The following is a 13,134-nucleotide window of genomic DNA, read 5'->3' as shown; positions in this document are numbered from 1 at the left end:
GGTTGCTTTGTCAGAAGTGGGATTTGAACCCACGCCTCGAGGGGGGGAGGAGTGTCGGCGGGCCCAGGGATCATTTGAGTGAATATGTGGGTCTACGTGCTTTTCATGTGTCTTGGCTGTTGTTTAAGTTGTTTAATAACCACAATAATGTCACGTGTACATAAAATCATTTAAGAAATTAAAAAGGGGGAAAAGGAGAGCAAAGTGAGGAAAGGTGTGACAGATGATGTCCCACAGCAGTCTAAGCCTATAGCAGCTTGGGCAACATGGGATGTTTCAGGATTACCTGAGCCATCCCTTTATCAAAAAGCATTTGGAAGCAAGAACTCTTCAGATGTAAAATGGCCGCAATAATCTTTAAACTAGACGATACAGTGCCAGTTTAGCAATACAACGTAGCATAGCCAAGCAAGGAGTGAACTTGGGTTGCCTTGCCAGTAAAAATAATTCTGGTAGAGAAGTTTGCAATGTCAGAAGTGGAATTTGAACCCCGCCTCCAAGGGAAACTGCGGTCTTAACGCAGCACTTTAAAGGCCAAGCGTCGTTGCCATGATGGCTCGAGCGAGCGTTGTTGATGACTTCAGGCTGTCGTTCCGACCATATATTGTGGCTGGAGTCGATGCGCCAGTCGTTGCAGTCTTTTCAGTCACAGAGGTGTCGCTGCTACGGGAAGGTTACCGCTAACGACTCCACAACGAGGAAAATGGAGAAGAAAACAAGAGCAGGAAGAGTATCACTGTTATCAATGATCAGCATTCTCACCTCTGCTTACATAATAGCTGATGAGCCTCCAGAATTTGAAATTTCAAGAGGCATGATGATGCCCATCTCACCTCCAAATTCCTAAGCATTCTCACCCATTACTTACATAATAGCTGATCAGCCTCCAGAAGTTGAAATTTCAATAGGCATGATGATGCCCATCTCACCTCCAAATTGCTGAGCATTCTCACCCATTACTTACATAATAGCTGAGACTGCAGAAGTTGAAATTTCAATAGGTGTGTTATCACCATTATAGTCTGATGTGGTACTTAGAATACTGTTTTGATATTCTCACCCATCTTAGGCCTAAATGTGAATAGCCCCCCTTCAAATAGCCTGATATGAATCCAGTTTGCTTCGGTCAAAAGCCCTGTCCTGTTGTCCTATGATACGGTACCGGGGGTTTGAAAAATCTGCATAAGGGTCCAAAGTAGAATCTATTTACAACTTATCAACACTGCAAAGGGAAAAAAAAAAGTCTAGCTTCTTCTGGAGCAAACATTCTACTTTTTATGCTGCAGATCATGCCTAGTTTCTTCTCAATTGCTTTGCGTGATTCAAAACATTCCTTTAAAAGGCACATCAAATGGGACACAAAACTCTTATTTCGCTCATTGGCTACGGTAGTCTTTTCAAATGACGACTGTATCTGTCACATCGAAATTCCTCGTTAGTATAATGGTCAGTATCTCCGCCTGTCACGCGGAAGATCGGGGTTCGATTCCCCGACGGGGAGAGCTAGGACTTTTATCACATGCCTCCCACCAAGTATAATCTAATTCACCCACCATCAGCCAACTTCCCTCTTGCAAACAGTCACCTCCCTTACAAATCACTCAAGACCAGCAGCTCTTACACCAGCCTTCAATACATGCTGTCATCTCATATTCAACTATCTTACACTTGTTTGCTTTTATCAAAGCACTTTGGAAGGCATTTCACTTGGCACCAAATGTATTGCCACCACGAGAAGCCTGGCCTGCAGGGACTATCTTCCCCCTAACCTCTCCTTCATACCACTCTTCCATAAAGCTCACTTCCAAGTACCTTGTCCAACAACAGAAAACCGGTTGTTTCATTCTTGTCTTGTCCAAAGCCAACAAGGACTTCCCCCTAACCTCTCCTTCATACCACTCTTCCATAAAGCTCACTTCCAAGTACTTTGTCAAACAACAGAAATCCTGTGGTTTCATTCTTGTCTTGTCCAAAGCCAACAATGACTTTGCATACCAGGGACGATCTGTCGAGGTCTTTTGTCACGACCAGTGTTTTGTTTTCAGACGATTTTTCCACAAAAATGACTGAAAAACAGGAGGTTTTACGGTGGTGTTGAGTACATGCCAAAATGTTAATATGTAACAATAACTTGAGTTGTGGACAAAGGATTCTCATGCACAAAGCCCCTTCCCTGCGATTCAGGGCGGTCATAAGACTTCAGAGTAACATGACGGCAGAAAGAATGTTGCTGTAAACTAGATGATATAGCGCTAGCCACGCATGGAGTAAATGTGGTTTGCCTTGCCAGTGAAAACCATTCTCTTGGAGAAGTGTGAAATGTCAGAAGTGGGATTTGAACCCACGCCTCCAGGGGAGACTGCGACCTTAACGCAGCGCCTTAGACCGCTCGGCCATCCTGACCATGAAAGGAATTCTTGCACAATAGTGTCGGCGGGCCCAGGGATCATTCGAGTGAATATGTGGATCTGCATGGTGTTCAAGTGTATTGGCTGTTGTTTAAGAGGACTCCTGAGGCAAACAAATAGTAGGCATAGCATTTGGAAGCAAGAACTCTTCAGATGTAAAACGGCTGCAACAATCTTTAAACTGGACGACACAGTGCCAGAATAGCAATACAACATAGCATAGCCAAGCAAGGAGTGAAGTTGGGTTGCCTTGCCAGTGAAAACCATTCTCTTGGAGAAGGTTGCTTTGTCAGAAGTGGGATTTGAACCCACGCCTCCAGGGGAGGGAGGAGTGTTGGCGGGCCCAGGGATCATTCGAGTGAATATGTGGGTCTACGTGCTGTTCATGTGTCTTGGCTGTTGTTTAAGTTGTTTAATAACCACAATAATGTCACGTGTACATAAAATCATTTAAGAAATTAAAAAGGGGGAAAAGGAGAGCAAAGTGAGGAAAGGTGTGACAGATGATGTCCCACAGCAGTCTAAGCCTATAGCAGCTTGGGCAACATGGGATGTTTCAGGATTACCTGAGCCATCCCTAACTATAAGCTTTATCAAAAAGCATTTGGAAGCAAGAACTCTTCAGATGTAAAACGGCCGCAACAATCTTTAAACTGGACGACACAGTGCCAGAATAGCAATACAACATAGCATAGCCAAGCAAGGAGTGAAGTTTGGTTGCCTTGCCATTGAAAATCATTCTCTTGGAGAAGGTTGCTTTGTCAGAAGTGGGATTTGAACCCACGCCTCAAGGGGGGGAGGAGTGTCGGCGGGCCCAGGGATTTTCGAGTGACTATGTGGGTCTACGTGCTGTTCAAGTGTATTGGCTGTTGTTTAAGAGGACTCCTGAGGCAAACAAATAGTAGGCATAGCATTTGGAAGCAAGAACTCTTCAGATGTAAAACGGCTGCAACAATCTTTAAACTGGACGACACAGTGCCAGAATAGCAATACAACATAGCATAGCCAAGCAAGGAGTGAAGTTGGGTTGCCTTGCCAGTGAAAACCATTCTCTTGGAGAAGGTTGCTTTGTCAGAAGTGGGATTTGAACCCACGCCTCGAGGGGGGGAGGAGTGTCGGCGGGCCCAGGGATCATTTGAGTGAATATGTGGGTCTACGTGCTTTTCATGTGTCTTGGCTGTTGTTTAAGTTGTTTAATAACCACAATAATGTCACGTGTACATAAAATCATTTAAGAAATTAAAAAGGGGGAAAAGGAGAGCAAAGTGAGGAAAGGTGTGACAGATGATGTCCCACAGCAGTCTAAGCCTATAGCAGCTTGGGCAACATGGGATGTTTCAGGATTACCTGAGCCATCCCTTTATCAAAAAGCATTTGGAAGCAAGAACTCTTCAGATGTAAAATGGCCGCAATAATCTTTAAACTAGACGATACAGTGCCAGTTTAGCAATACAACGTAGCATAGCCAAGCAAGGAGTGAACTTGGGTTGCCTTGCCAGTAAAAATAATTCTGGTAGAGAAGTTTGCAATGTCAGAAGTGGAATTTGAACCCCGCCTCCAAGGGAAACTGCGGTCTTAACGCAGCACTTTAAAGGCCAAGCGTTGTTGCCGTGATGGCTCGAGCGAGCGTTGTTGATGACTTCAGGCTGTCGTTCCGACCATATATTGTGGCTGGAGTCGATGCGCCAGTCGTTGCAGTCTTTTCAGTCACAGAGGTGTCGCTGCTACGGGAAGGTTACCGCTAACGACTCCACAACGAGGAAAATGGAGAAGAAAACAAGAGCAGGAAGAGTAGCACTGTTATCAATGATCAGCATTCTCACCTCTGCTTACATAATAGCTGATGAGCCTCCAGAATTTGAAATTTCAAGAGGCATGATGATGCCCATCTCACCTCCAAATTCCTAAGCATTCTCACCCATTACTTACATAATAGCTGATCAGCCTCCAGAAGTTGAAATTTCAATAGGCATGATGATGCCCATCTCACCTCCAAATTGCTGAGCATTCTCACCCATTACTTACATAATAGCTGAGACTGCAGAAGTTGAAATTTCAATAGGTGTGTTATCACCATTATAGTCTGATGTGGTACTTAGAATACTGTTTTGATATTCTCAACCATCTTAGGCCTAAATGTGAATAGCCCCCCTTCAAATAGCCTGATATGAATCCAGTTTGCTTCGGTCAAAAGCCCTGTCCTGTTGTCCTATGATACGGTACCGGGGGTTTGAAAAATCTGCATAAGGGTCCAAAGTAGAATCTATTTACAACTTATCAACACTGCAAAGGGAAAAAAAAAAGTCTAGCTTCTTCTGGAGCAAACATTCTACTTTTTATTGTTTTGATGATGCGGAGTGTCCAACATCTACCACAAGGCAGAATTTCTGGGTGTTGCCACCAAGATTCAAGATTCAAGCGTTTATTGTCATATATACAGTGCATGTTAGAAACACATTCCTGTACAATGAGATTCTTGTTGAGCCCTTTTCACCACTTGCATGCTGCAGATCATGCCTAGTTTCTTCTCAATTGCTTTGCGTGATTCAAAACATTCCTTTAAAAGGCACCTAAAATGGGACACAAAACTCTTATTTCGCTCATTGGCTACGGTAGTCTTTTCAAATGACGACTGTATCTGTCCCATCAAAATTCCTCGTTAGTATAATGGTCAGTATCTCCGCCTGTCACGCGGAACATCGGGGTTCGATTCCCCGACGGGGAGAGCTAGGACTTTTATCACATGCCTCCCACCAAGTATAATCTAATTCACCCACCATCAGCCAAGTTCCCTCTTGCAAACAGTCACCTCCCTTACAAATCACTCAAGACCAGCAGCTCTTACACCAGCCTTCAATACATGCTGTCATCTCATATTCAACTATCTTACACTTGTTTGCTTTTATCAAAGCACTTTGGAAGGCATTTCACTTGGCACCAAATGTATTGCCACCACGAGAAGCCTGGCCTGCAGGGACCTCTATCTTCCCCCTAACCTCTCCTTCATAAGACTCTTCCATAAAGCTCACTTCCAAGTACCTTGTCCAACAACAGAAGACCTGTTGTTTCATTCTTGTCTTGTCCAAAGCCAACAAGGACATCCCCCTAACCTCTCCTTCATACCACTCTTCCATAAAGCTCACTTCCAAGTACTTTGTCCAACAACAGAAATCCTGTGGTTTCATTCTTGTCTTGTCCAAAGCCAACAAGGACTTTGCATACCAGGGACGATCTGTCGAGGTCTTTTGTCACGACCAGTGTTTTGTTTTCAGACGATTTTTCCACAAAAATGACAGAAAAACAGGAGGTTTTACGGTGGTGTTGAGTCCATGCCAAAATGTTAATATGTAACAATAACTTGAGTTGTGGACAAAGGATTCTCATGCACAAAGCCCCTTCCCTGCGATTCAGAGCGGTCCTAAGACATCAGAGTAACATGACGGCACAAAGAATGTTGCTGTAAACTAGATGATATAGCGCTAGCCAAGCAAGGAGTGAAGTTGGGTTGCCTTTGCCAGTGAAAACCATTCTCTTGGAGAAGGTTGCTTTGTCAGAAGTGGGATTTGAACCCACGCCTCCAGGGGAGACTGCGACCTGAACGCAGCGCCTTAGACTGCTCGGCCATCCTGACTGCAAAAAAAAGACTTGCACTTATTGTCGGCGGGCCCAGGGATCATTGGAGTGAATATGTGGGTCTACGTGGTGTTCATGGGTCTTGGCTGTTGTTTAAGTTGTTTAATAACCACAATAATGTCACGTGTACATAAAATCATTTGAAAAATTAAACAGGGGGAAAAAGAGAGCAAAGTGAGGAAAGGTGTGACAGATGATGTCCCACAGCAGTCTAAGCCTATAGCAGCTTGGGCAACATGAGATGTTTCAGGATTACCTGAGCCATCCCTAACTATAAGCTTTATCAAAAAGCATTTGGAAGCAAGAACTCTTCAGATGTAAAATGGCCGCAATAATCTTTAAACTAGACGATACAGTGCCAGTTTAGCAATACAACGTAGCATAGTCAAGCAAGGAGTGAACTTGGGTTGCCTTGCCAGTAAAAATCATTCTGTTGGAGAAGTTTGCAATGTCAGAAGTGGAATTTGAACCCCGCCTCCAAGGGAAACTGCGGTCTTAACGCAGCACTTTAAAGGCCAAGCGTCGTTGCCGTGATGGCTCGAGCGAGCGTTGTTGATGACTTCACGCTGTCGTTCCAACCATATATTGTGGCTGGAGTCGATGCGCCAGTCGTTGCAGTCTTTTCAGTCACAGAGGTGTCGCTGCTACGGGAAGGTTACCGCTAACGACTCCACAACGAGGAAAATGGAGAAGAAAACAAGAGCAGGAAGAGTAGCACTGTCATCAATGATCAGCATTCTCACCTCTGCTTACATAATAGCTGATGAGCCTCCAGAATTTGAAATTTCAAGAGGCATGATGATGCCCATCTCACCTCCAAATTCCTAAGCATTCTCACCCATTACTTACATAATAGCTGAGACTGCAGAAGTTGAAATTTCAATAGGTGTGTTATCACCATTATAGTCTGATGTGGTACTTAGAATACTGTTTTGATATTCTCACCCATCTTAGGCCTAAATGTGAATAGCCCCCCTTCAAATAGCCTGATATGAATCCAGTTTGCTTCGGTCAAAAGCCCTGTCCTGTTGTCCTATGATACGGTACCGGGGGTTTGAAAAATCTGCATAAGGGTCCAAAGTAGAATCTATTTACAACTTATCAACACTGCAAAGGGAAAAAAAAAAGTCTAGCTTCTTCTGGAGCAAACATTCTACTTTTTATTGTTTTGATGATGCGGAGTGTCCTACATCTACCACAAGGCAGAATTTCAGGGTGTTGCCACCAAGATTCAAGATTCAAGCGTTTATTGTCATATATACAGTGCATGTTAGAAACACATTCCTGTACAATGAGATTCTTGTTGAGCCCTTTTCACCACTTGCATGCTGCAGATCATGCCTAGTTTCTTCTCAATTGCTTTGCGTGATTCAAAACATTCCTTTAAAAGGCACCTCAAATGGGACACAAAACTCTTATTTCGCTCATTGGCTACGGTAGTCTTTTCAAATGACGACTGTATCTGTCACATCGAAATTCCTCGTTAGTATAATGGTCAGTATCTCCGCCTGTCACGCGGAAGATCGGGGTTCGATTCCCCGACGGGGAGAGCTAGGACTTTTATCACATGCCTCCCACCAAGTATAATCTAATTCACCCACCATCAGCCAAGTTCCCTCTTGCAAACAGTCACCTCCCTTACAAATCACTCAAGACCAGCAGCTCTTACACCAGCCTTCAATACATGCTGTCATCTCATATTCAACTATCTTACACTTGTTTGCTTTTATCAAAGCACTTTGGAAGGCATTTCACTTGGCACCACATGTATTGCCACCACGAGAAGCCTGGCCTGCAGGGACCTCTATCTTCCCCCTAACCTCTCCTTCATAAGACTCTTCCATAAATCTCACTTCCAAGTACCTTGTCCAACAACAGAAGACCTGTTGTTTCATTCTTGTCTTGTCCAAAGCCAACAAGGACTTCCCCCTAACCTCTCCTTCATACCACTCTTCCATAAAGCTCACTTCCAAGTACTTTGTCCAACAACAGAAATCCTGTGGTTTCATTCTTGTCTTGTCCAAAGCCAACAATGACTTTGCATACCAGGGACGATCTGTCGAGGTCTTTTGTCACGACCAGTGTTTTGTTTTCAGACGATTTTTCCACAAAAATGACTGAAAAACAGGAGGTTTTACGGTGGTGTTTAGTACATGCCAAAATGTTAATATGTAACAATAACTTGAGTTGTGGACAAAGGATTCTCATGCACAAAGCCCCTTCCCTGCGATTCAGAGCGGTCATAAGACTTCAGAGTAACATGACGGCACAAAGAATGTTGCTGTAAACTAGATGATATAGCGCTAGCCAAGCAAGGAGTGAAGTTGGGTTGCCTTTGCCAGTGAAAACCATTCTCTTGGAGAAGGTTGCTTGGTCAGAAGTGGGATTTGAACCCACGCCTCCAGGGGAGACTGCAACCTGAACGCAGCGCCTTAGACCGCTCGGCCATCCTGACCGCAAAAAAAAGACTTGCACTTATTGTCGGCGGGCCCAGGGATCATTGGAGTGAATATGTGGGTCTACGTGGTGTTCATGTGTCTTGGCTGTTGTTTAAGTTGTTTAATAACCACAATAATGTCACGTGTACATAAAATCATTTGAAAAATTAAACAGGGGGAAAAAGAGAGCAAAGTGAGGAAAGGTGTGACAGATGAGGTCCCCCAGCAGTCTAAGCCTATAGCAGCTTGGGCAACATGGGATGTTTCAGGATTACCTGAGCCATCCCTAACTATAAGCTTTATCAAAAAGCATTTGGAAGCAAGAACTCTTCAGATGTAAAATGGCCGCAATAATCTTTAAACTAGACGATACAGTGCCAGTTTAGCAATACAACGTAGCATAGCCAAGCAAGGAGTGAACTTGGGTTGCCTTGCCAGTAAAAATAATTCTGGTAGAGAAGTTTGCAATGTCAGAAGTGGAATTTGAACCCCGCCTCCAAGGGAAATTGCGGTCTTAACGCAGCACTTTAAAGGCCAAGCGTCGTTGCCGTGATGGCTCGAGCGAGCGTTGTTGATGACTTCACGCTGTCGTTCCGACCATATATTGTGGCTGGAGTCGATGCGCCAGTCGTTGCAGTCTTTTCAGTCACAGAGGTGTCGCTGCTAATGGAAGGTTACCGCTAACGACTCCACAACGAGGAAAATGGAGAAGAAAACAAGAGCAGGAAGAGTAGCACTGTTATCAATGATCAGCATTCTCACCTCTGCTTACATAATAGCTGATGAGCCTCCAGAATTTGAAATTTCAAGAGGCATGATGATGCCCATCTCACCTCCAAATTCCTAAGCATTCTCACCCATTACTTACATAATAGCTGATCAGCCTCCAGAAGTTGAAATTTCAATAGGCATGATGATGCCCATCTCACCTCCAAATTGCTGAGCATTCTCACCCATTACTTACATAATAGCTGAGACTGCAGAAGTTGAAATTTCAATAGGTGTGTTATCACCATTATAGTCTGATGTGGTACTTAGAATACTGTTTTGATATTCTCACCCATCTTAGGCCTAAATGTGAATAGCCCCCCTTCAAATAGCCTGATATGAATCCAGTTTGCTTCGGTCAAAAGCCCTGTCCTGTTGTCCTATGATACGGTACCGGGGGTTTGAAAAATCTGCATAAGGGTCCAAAGTAGAATCTATTTACAACTTATCAACACTGCAAAGGGAAAAAAAAAGTCTAGCTTCTTCTGGAGCAAACATTCTACTTTTTATTGTTTTGATGATGCGGAGTGTCCTACATCTACCACAAGGCAGAATTTCTGGGTGTTGCCACCAAGATTCAAGATTCAAGCGTTTATTGTCATATATACAGTGCATGTTAGAAACACATTCCTGTACAATGAGATTCTTGTTGAGCCCTTTTCACCACTTGCATGCTGCAGATCATGCCTAGTTTCTTCTCAATTGCTTTGCGTGATTCAAAACATTCCTTTAAAAGGCACCTCAAATGGGACACAAAACTCTTATTTCGCTCATTGGCTACGGTAGTCTTTTCAAATGACGACTGTATCTGTCACATCGAAATTCCTCGTTAGTATAATGGTCAGTATCTCCGCCTGTCACGCGGAAGATCGGGGTTCGATTCCCCGACGGGGAGAGCTAGGACTTTTATCACATGCCTCCCACCAGGTATAATCTAATTCACCCACCATCAGCCAACTTCCCTCTTGCAAACAGTCACCTCCCTTACAAATCACTCAAGACCAGCAGCTCTTACACCAGCCTTCAATACATGCTGTCATCTCATATTCAACTATCTTACACTTGTTTGCTTTTATCAAAGCACTTTGGAAGGCATTTCACTTGGCACCACATGTATTGCCACCACGAGAAGCCTGGCCTGCAGGGACCTCTATCTTCCCCCTAACCTCTCCTTCATAAGACTCTTCCATAAATCTCACTTCCAAGTACCTTGTCCAACAACAGAAGACCTGTTGTTTCATTCTTGTCTTGTCCAAAGCCAACAAGGACTTCCCCCTAACCTCTCCTTCATACCACTCTTCCATAAAGCTCACTTCCAAGTACTTTGTCCAACAACAGAAATCCTGTGGTTTCATTCTTGTCTTGTCCAAAGCCAACAATGACTTTGCATACCAGGGACGATCTGTCGAGGTCTTTTGTCACGACCAGTGTTTTGTTTTCAGACGATTTTTCCACAAAAATGACTGAAAAACAGGAGGTTTTACGGTGGTGTTTAGTACATGCCAAAATGTTAATATGTAACAATAACTTGAGTTGTGGACAAAGGATTCTCATGCACAAAGCCCCTTCCCTGCGATTCAGAGCGGTCATAAGACTTCAGAGTAACATGACGGCACAAAGAATGTTGCTGTAAACTAGATGATATAGCGCTAGCCAAGCAAGGAGTGAAGTTGGGTTGCCTTTGCCAGTGAAAACCATTCTCTTGGAGAAGGTTGCTTGGTCAGAAGTGGGATTTGAACCCACGCCTCCAGGGGAGACTGCGACCTGAACGCAGCGCCTTAGACCGCTCGGCCATCCTGACCGCAAAAAAAAGACTTGCACTTATTGTCGGCGGGCCCAGGGATCATTCGAGTGAATATGTGGGTCTACGTGGTGTTCATGTGTCTTGGCTGTTGTTTAAGTTGTTTAATAACCACAATAATGTCACGTGTACATAAAATCATTTGAAAAATTAAACAGGGGGAAAAAGAGAGCAAAGTGAGGAAAGGTGTGACAGATGAGGTCCCCCAGCAGTCTAAGCCTATAGCAGCTTGGGCAACATGGGATGTTTCAGGATTACCTGAGCCATCCCTAACTATAAGCTTTATCAAAAAGCATTTGGAAGCAAGAACTCTTCAGATGTAAAATGGCCGCAATAATCTTTAAACTAGACGATACAGTGCCAGTTTAGCAATACAACGTAGCATAGCCAAGCAAGGAGTGAACTTGGGTTGCCTTGCCAGTAAAAATAATTCTGGTAGAGAAGTTTGCAATGTCAGAAGTGGAATTTGAACCCCGCCTCCAAGGGAAATTGCGGTCTTAACGCAGCACTTTAAAGGCCAAGCGTCGTTGCCGTGATGGCTCGAGCGAGCGTTGTTGATGACTTCACGCTGTCGTTCCGACCATATATTGTGGCTGGAGTCGATGCGCCAGTCGTTGCAGTCTTTTCAGTCACAGAGGTGTCGCTGCTAATGGAAGGTTACCGCTAACGACTCCACAACGAGGAAAATGGAGAAGAAAACAAGAGCAGGAAGAGTAGCACTGTTATCAATGATCAGCATTCTCACCTCTGCTTACATAATAGCTGATGAGCCTCCAGAATTTGAAATTTCAAGAGGCATGATGATGCCCATCTCACCTCCAAATTCCTAAGCATTCTCACCCATTACTTACATAATAGCTGATCAGCCTCCAGAAGTTGAAATTTCAATAGGCATGATGATGCCCATCTCACCTCCAAATTGCTGAGCATTCTCACCCATTACTTACATAATAGCTGAGACTGCAGAAGTTGAAATTTCAATAGGTGTGTTATCACCATTATAGTCTGATGTGGTACTTAGAATACTGTTTTGATATTCTCACCCATCTTAGGCCTAAATGTGAATAGCCCCCCTTCAAATAGCCTGATATGAATCCAGTTTGCTTCGGTCAAAAGCCCTGTCCTGTTGTCCTATGATACGGTACCGGGGGTTTGAAAAATCTGCATAAGGGTCCAAAGTAGAATCTATTTACAACTTATCAACACTGCAAAGGGAAAAAAAAAGTCTAGCTTCTTCTGGAGCAAACATTCTACTTTTTATTGTTTTGATGATGCGGAGTGTCCTACATCTACCACAAGGCAGAATTTCTGGGTGTTGCCACCAAGATTCAAGATTCAAGCGTTTATTGTCATATATACAGTGCATGTTAGAAACACATTCCTGTACAATGAGATTCTTGTTGAGCCCTTTTCACCACTTGCATGCTGCAGATCATGCCTAGTTTCTTCTCAATTGCTTTGCGTGATTCAAAACATTCCTTTAAAAGGCACCTCAAAACTCTTATTTCGCTCATTGGCTACGGTAGTCTTTTCAAATGACGACTGTATCTGTCACATCGAAATTCCTCGTTAGTATAATGGTCAGTATCTCCGCCTGTCACGCGGAAGATCGGGGTTCGATTCCCCGACGGGGAGAGCTAGGACTTTTATCACATGCCTCCCACCAGGTATAATCTAATTCACCCACCATCAGCCAACTTCCCTCTTGCAAACAGTCACCTCCCTTACAAATCACTCAAGACCAGCAGCTCTTACACCAGCCTTCAATACATGCTGTCATCTCATATTCAACTATCTTACACTTGTTTGCTTTTATCAAAGCACTTTGGAAGGCATTTCACTTGGCACCACATGTATTGCCACCACGAGAAGCCTGGCCTGCAGGGACCTCTATCTTCCCCCTAACCTCTCCTTCATAAGACTCTTCCATAAATCTCACTTCCAAGTACCTTGTCCAACAACAGAAGACCTGTTGTTTCATTCTTGTCTTGTCCAAAGCCAACAAGGACATCCCCCTAACCTCTCCTTCATACCACTCTTCCATAAAGCTCACTTCCAAGTACTTTGTCCAACAACAGAAATCCTG

At 43.9% G+C, this 13,134-nt stretch overlaps 6 non-coding genes across 6 annotated transcripts; 4 read left to right on the top strand and 2 right to left on the bottom strand.

The window, feature by feature from the left end:
• Nucleotides 1-1,429: 1,429 nt before the first annotated feature.
• Nucleotides 1,430-1,501, top strand: trnad-guc (transfer RNA aspartic acid (anticodon GUC)). The gene has a single exon. It is a non-coding gene; the product is annotated as a tRNA-Asp (tRNA).
• Nucleotides 1,502-2,320: 819 nt separating this feature from the next.
• Nucleotides 2,321-2,403, bottom strand: trnal-aag (transfer RNA leucine (anticodon AAG)). The gene has a single exon. It is a non-coding gene; the product is annotated as a tRNA-Leu (tRNA).
• A 5,115-nt stretch (nucleotides 2,404-7,518) lies between these two features.
• trnad-guc (transfer RNA aspartic acid (anticodon GUC)) lies at nucleotides 7,519-7,590 on the top strand. The gene has a single exon. It is a non-coding gene; the product is annotated as a tRNA-Asp (tRNA).
• A 2,480-nt stretch (nucleotides 7,591-10,070) lies between these two features.
• On the top strand, nucleotides 10,071-10,142 carry trnad-guc (transfer RNA aspartic acid (anticodon GUC)). Its single transcript has one exon. It is a non-coding gene; the product is annotated as a tRNA-Asp (tRNA).
• An 823-nt stretch (nucleotides 10,143-10,965) lies between these two features.
• Nucleotides 10,966-11,048, bottom strand: trnal-cag (transfer RNA leucine (anticodon CAG)). Its single transcript has one exon. It is a non-coding gene; the product is annotated as a tRNA-Leu (tRNA).
• Nucleotides 11,049-12,611: 1,563 nt separating this feature from the next.
• trnad-guc (transfer RNA aspartic acid (anticodon GUC)) lies at nucleotides 12,612-12,683 on the top strand. The gene has a single exon. It is a non-coding gene; the product is annotated as a tRNA-Asp (tRNA).
• The last annotated feature ends 451 nt before the right edge of the window (nucleotides 12,684-13,134 follow it).

Source organism: Leuresthes tenuis, unplaced genomic scaffold, assembly GCF_036924035.1.
Source record: "Leuresthes tenuis unplaced genomic scaffold, fLeuTen1.0.hap1 SCAF_3, whole genome shotgun sequence".
Lineage (NCBI taxonomy): Eukaryota > Metazoa > Chordata > Actinopteri > Atheriniformes > Atherinopsidae > Leuresthes > Leuresthes tenuis.
The sequence above is the reverse complement of the archived record's forward strand: the minus strand, read 5'-3'. Positions and strand labels throughout refer to the sequence as shown.